Below are 5457 nucleotides of genomic sequence, written 5' to 3'. Positions count from 1 at the left end.
GAGCCCTGCAGAGGCCGTGCCCTGCCTGCTTAGTGTCTGTGCAAAACCTCACATGTGACCCCTGTAATGTAGTGACATCAGAAGCCATCTAAATTCAGGAGGGGGGAGAAGAATCAAGACCAGAACAAAGCTGATTCCTATGAGGTGGAGGTCAGACGTACCTCCACTCTCCAACCTTTTAACCAATTCTGACACCAGCAGTCCTTCCCACAGCACTCTCTACTTTTCTGATGGGTTCTATAATTGTTGCCACACACAACTCAAAGACCATACTCACGATTAAGGGGTTTATTAGGGAAGTAACAGCTTATAATTCTGTATCGGGATCCACTTGGAAGTATCAGGAACAACTCAGGGACAGGATACAGTTTGTCAGTCTGGACAGCTCCAAACAGAACAGCTCTCAGCATCGTCTCAGCTGTACCCAGGCAGGCCACACTTGGGCCTCTTCTGCTGTACCCTGCTTGGGCTGGGCTTCTGCCACTGAGCTTCTCTTAGAATGGGTCTCTGCTGTGGGACCCTGCTCAGGCAAGTATTACAACTCTTTTTACTCCGTTCTCAAGCGCCTGGAGGCACCCCACTCCGCCAGCGAGCCTCCTGCCTGAAGGCCCTCAGCTATCTTGCTCTGTGGGCTGGCGAGCCCATGCAGCTGCCTCGTGCCATGTGCCAGGAAACCCACCGCAGCCATCTCACACTGGTCTCCTGGTTCTCACCACTCATGCTGCCTTGTGCTGTCTCGTGCTATCTCAGGTGTTACAGCTCTCTCTGTCTCCTGGGTTTAGGAGGTTCTCAATGCAGAGATCCTGGGTCTGAAAGACAGAAGTGCTCTGCTCCTGGCTTTTCTTGACAGTAATGAGTTCCCCCTCGACCTCTGTGGGATTGGCTCTTTTAAGCCTAGAATGATGACAAAGCTGATCAATCCCCTAGGTAAGCCACAGTCACCTGGTTTGCATAATAATTGACCGATCCCCTTAAGAGTTTTTTACAACTTATTTGTATAGTAAACTGTCCAATCCCATTGCAAGATTGCCACCTAGCAAATCATCTTGATAGAACTACAAACCCAGGACCAGAGAAGTCATATACAAAGAGAAATCCCTTGCCCCCTTTACCAACTCTGCAGCATTTCCCTGCCTTGGGAGCATCCTAGAGCCTGCAGGATGTGAGTGCATCTAGTGCTGGTCTGGTCTCCCAGCAGCAGGTGGACCATGCCTGTTTACTAACAGCTTGGTAGCACTTGGACAGCTCCAGAACCTGGACTCACCAGCAACACTCAGCCTCTGTTTAACCTCAGTAAAATTGCACTGCTCCTCTGGATTTGCAATGTTTGAACCAGAAGGGTAAAAAGGAGGTGGCAAATTACACGGTGTCAGCACAGAAAAGGTCTGTCTGCTCCAAAATGCAATGATTTTCTTTGTTGAGCTCAGTGTTTAAAGATGCTGTGAAGATGAACACTTATACATGTGCCATAGTCTCTACCACTCCCTATTGCCTTCCTCCCAGCCGTATCACACATTTTTGTTACCTGTATGGCCCAGCAGGCATTTCAGTCTGTATGCCCCTGGCTAGTGCACTCTGTGAATGTATGGACAAGTGGGGAAGGAGCTTGCCAAAGGCATGCAGAATCGACACAGTCAAATGCCTCTTCATTTATTCAGTCAGTCAGTCAGTCAACAACTACCCATTGAGGACTGACTGTGTGCCAGGCCCTGTGCTGGTACTGAAGCACCGATGAATAAATCAATGAATCATGGGCTCTTCTCTGAATGGATTCATAGCCCCCAGGGGGAGGCAGCCAAGCAGAGATTACAGCGCTAAAGGCTTTTAAGGGCTCTGCCTAGGCCCCAAGCAGGGGCTGACTCTGCCTAGGGGGGGTGGCATGCCAGGAAAAACATGTTTTTGGAGAGGGAGACATTCTTTTATTTCTGTCTTCCTTACTCAGGCTCAGCCATGAGGCATAGTGTGAAAACAGGCCACGTCACAGCTACAGATCCTAGTTTCCCATGTGAATGCCACAATGACAAAAAGTCAGCAGTCCAGCCAGGGTCAGGTTCAGTGGGTAAGGTTAGTGGGGACCTGACCCAGGGAACAAGCCGCAGCCCTGGGGCTTCTGCAATGTCCCTCTGGTAAGGGAGCAGCAGTGCCTCAGACAGATAGGGGAGGGATCCCATCCTCATTACAGGAGAAACTGAGGCAGCCACCCTAGCACCTGGCCTGAGCACAGCAAGGAAGGTGAGGAGAGGCCACACTTCAGAGCAGATGGCTGTCCAGGCCTCCTCAGGTACACTGAACCCACAACCAAGCCACTAACCCTAGACCCCACTGCTGTGGGAGGGACAGCCAGCTTCCAGGCAGATGGGTACACCCTGGCCCACAGCCTGCAGAAGAAAGTTGCCAGAACCTCAGGCAGGCTAGGGTAGGCAGGGCTAGTAGAGTCGTGAGCAGAGAGGGTACACCCAGCATACAGTCGGCACATCCCAGCTAACTGGGGTCCCCTGGCCCTGTGCCATCATGTTCAGTACCAAACCTCACACCAGGCCAGGGTTCCCATATCACAAACAGTCATTTTGTTATTACTTACCAATTGGACAGAGCAGATCAGAATGCCAAGGACAAAAGCAAAGGTCAAGCTGCCAGCCTGTCTCATCTTTCACAACCTCAGACAGCTGGGACAGAAGAAGGGGGCTGGAGACCTGCTACAGTTGTTGACCTGACCCTTCCCCCTCCTGGGTCAGAGCTGTCAGGAAGATGAGCCTGAAGAGCAGGACCCTGGCACTCTACCCTGGTGGCGCAGTCTGTCAGAGAAAGATGAGGCAGATGTGAAAGCTGGACAATGAATAAGGAAGAAGAATTGACGCCTCTGAATTGTGGTGTTGGCGAAGAATATTGAATATACCATGGACTGTCAAAAGAACGAACAAACCTGTCTTAGAAGAAGTACAACCAGAATGCTCCTTGGAGGCAAGGATGGCGAGACTGCATCTTACATACTTTGGACATGTTGTCAGGAGGGATCAGACCCTGGAGAAGGGCATCGTGTTTGGCAAAGTGCAGGGTCAGCGGAAAAGAGGAAGACCCTCAACGAGGTGGATTGACACAGTGGCTGCAACAATGGGCTCAAGGATAGCATCAATTATTGGATGGCTCAGGACTGGGCAGTGTTTTGTTCTGTTGTGCATAGGGTTGCCATGTGTTGGAACCGACTCAACGGCACCTAACAACAACAACACTTCCGTAAAGACTTACAGCCTTAGAGACCCTATGGGGCTTCTATGTCTTACAGGGTCACTATGAGTCAGAATTGACTCAAAGGTAACGGGTTTGGTTTGGTTTTGGTGCTCCCCACATCCTCAGCACCAGAAGAAGCCTGGAGAACACTTTGTCCAGCATCTCCTGGTGCAGGTATGCCCCAGGGTTGCAGATGCTGTGAGGGCAGGGCAGACTTTGGGTGACCAACTTGTCCCAGTTGGCCCTGGACGTTCCTGGTTTTAGCACTAAAAGTGCTGCATTTCTGGAAACCCCTTAGTCCTGGGAAAACCAGGATGATTGGGCACCCCAGCAGATCTGAACCTTGTACACTTTGTGTGTTGGGCAGCGGGAGGGGGGACTGACTGGCATGTGGCGACTGTTTCCCTGTCCTTTTCCAGTGACAGGCTGTCGAACCTGAGAAAAGGGAAGTCAAGGGCCCTGGGACCACGTGGTGAGGAAGTGGGCCGGCAGGGCCCAGGAGGGCTGCTCCTCTCAGCACTCTGACAAGGAAACCCTTCCACCAGGATACCTGGCTCTGCTTCCAGCTCACTGTGTGAGGTAGAGCCAGCCTCAGAGGATTATCTGGAACACTGCATGCTGGTCTTTTTTCCAGCTCTTAGAGATGGTTTTAGTGATGCAAGAATGCAGATTTTATATTTCTAATTTAACGTGTTTTCTTTCAGCCAAAGGGTCAAGCCTGAAGGGATTCAGCAAGAAGGGTTTTGGTTGACTGGGCCTGGAAATGCTGACCCCACTGGGATGCACTGAGACATTTTTTCCCTCCTCCTTTTGAAACCCTGACCATTGCTAACTGTAGGTCACAGAGGCCCAGCCCAGGGTTGGGGGTGTGGGGTCACTGTTCCCAAGTAGGTCTCTGGGGAGCAAGCCCAGACCCACCCTGGAAGCCCCTCCAGGAGCAGACAAGGGCCTCCTCTGTCTGTGGACACACTCTTCCTAGGACATCAGGTGACCTAGATTGAGCTTACAGTGACCGCAGCCAAGAGAAGGAGACAGGCCGAATTTCTAACCAAAGACCACTGTCAGGGCAGGCAGATGAGGGTGTGGCCCAGGGAAGTTTACCGGCAACCAGGAAGGTCCCTGAGTGTACCGACTTCTTCTAGTTGTCAGCTTCCCAGGGCCTCCAAATGCCTAAACGCCCTCCAGGAATGGGGGCTCACCACTGTGTTGGGCCTCTGTCTTAGCAGGTCCATCCCAAGACTGAAAAGCTTCCCTGTAAGTTTTCACCTTCCCCTGGAAGCCTTGGAGAATGGGTCTGCTCCCCTCCAAGGTCACCAGCCTGGGAACCTCCATCTCTTACCTGCCTTAAATGGTCTGAGGTGTTCTCCTTAGCGGAGACATGGAGGCCCTCTCTGCTGCCCCCACCATACCTGTGGACCCACTAGTGACCCCTCAGGGCTAGTTTGGCCTGGGGCAGGAGAGCAGGAACGGACTGAGGTCCCCAAGAGAGGGGTCCTGAAAACCCCTGTCCCCTCAGCGCCTCTTTGTTGGTCTTACCCTCAAAGTTTGTAAGGACACAGTCCCTGGGACCTATTCGGACTTCCAGGGCAATGCCCCCACCCACTTTTGTCCCCTCCATTTCTCTTCCAGGTGGTCCCTCTAGTTTGAGGCTAGGCTGGTCCGCTGCTATTATACTCTGGGTTCTGAGGCCCAGAAAGGGGGCTGACACCAGGAAAGTCACAGGGACTTTGATGGAAAAGGAAAGCTCATTTGGAGTCCCAGCAGCACCAGGACTTGGGGACCCTGGGAAACCCCAGTTTTTTAGGGTCCCGCACTCTGGGCAGCCTGGGGGAAGGCACTCTGCCCCATCCTCAGGTCTTACATGGGGATTGGGGGGCTTCTTGGCCCCTGCCTCATGGCTGGGACAAAGGGGGCGTGGTAGGAGAAGGGAGTACCCTCACCTCCCCCCGCCCGCCCGTCCGCCCTGCTGGGAGCCGGGCCTCTGCTCGGCGCCCACTAATTCGTCTCATTAGGCGGCGGGCAGGAGCTCTCCAGCTGCACAGATCAGAGCTGTGTCATCCGCTTAGCGCCCTTGCACCACCCCGCGCTCCCGCCCCGCGCCCCCTCGCGCAGCCGCCGCCGCCACCGCCGCCCCCACTGTCTCCTCTGCGCTCCTCGCGATCCGGGGCACACTCCGTGCTCCTGTGCCAGCCTCAGCGGTGGCGAGCGACACTACCCGCCAGCGGAGAC

Source organism: Loxodonta africana, chromosome 8, assembly GCF_030014295.1.
Source record: "Loxodonta africana isolate mLoxAfr1 chromosome 8, mLoxAfr1.hap2, whole genome shotgun sequence".
Classification (NCBI taxonomy): Eukaryota; Metazoa; Chordata; class Mammalia; order Proboscidea; family Elephantidae; genus Loxodonta; species Loxodonta africana.
This window is presented reverse-complemented; position numbering follows the sequence as displayed.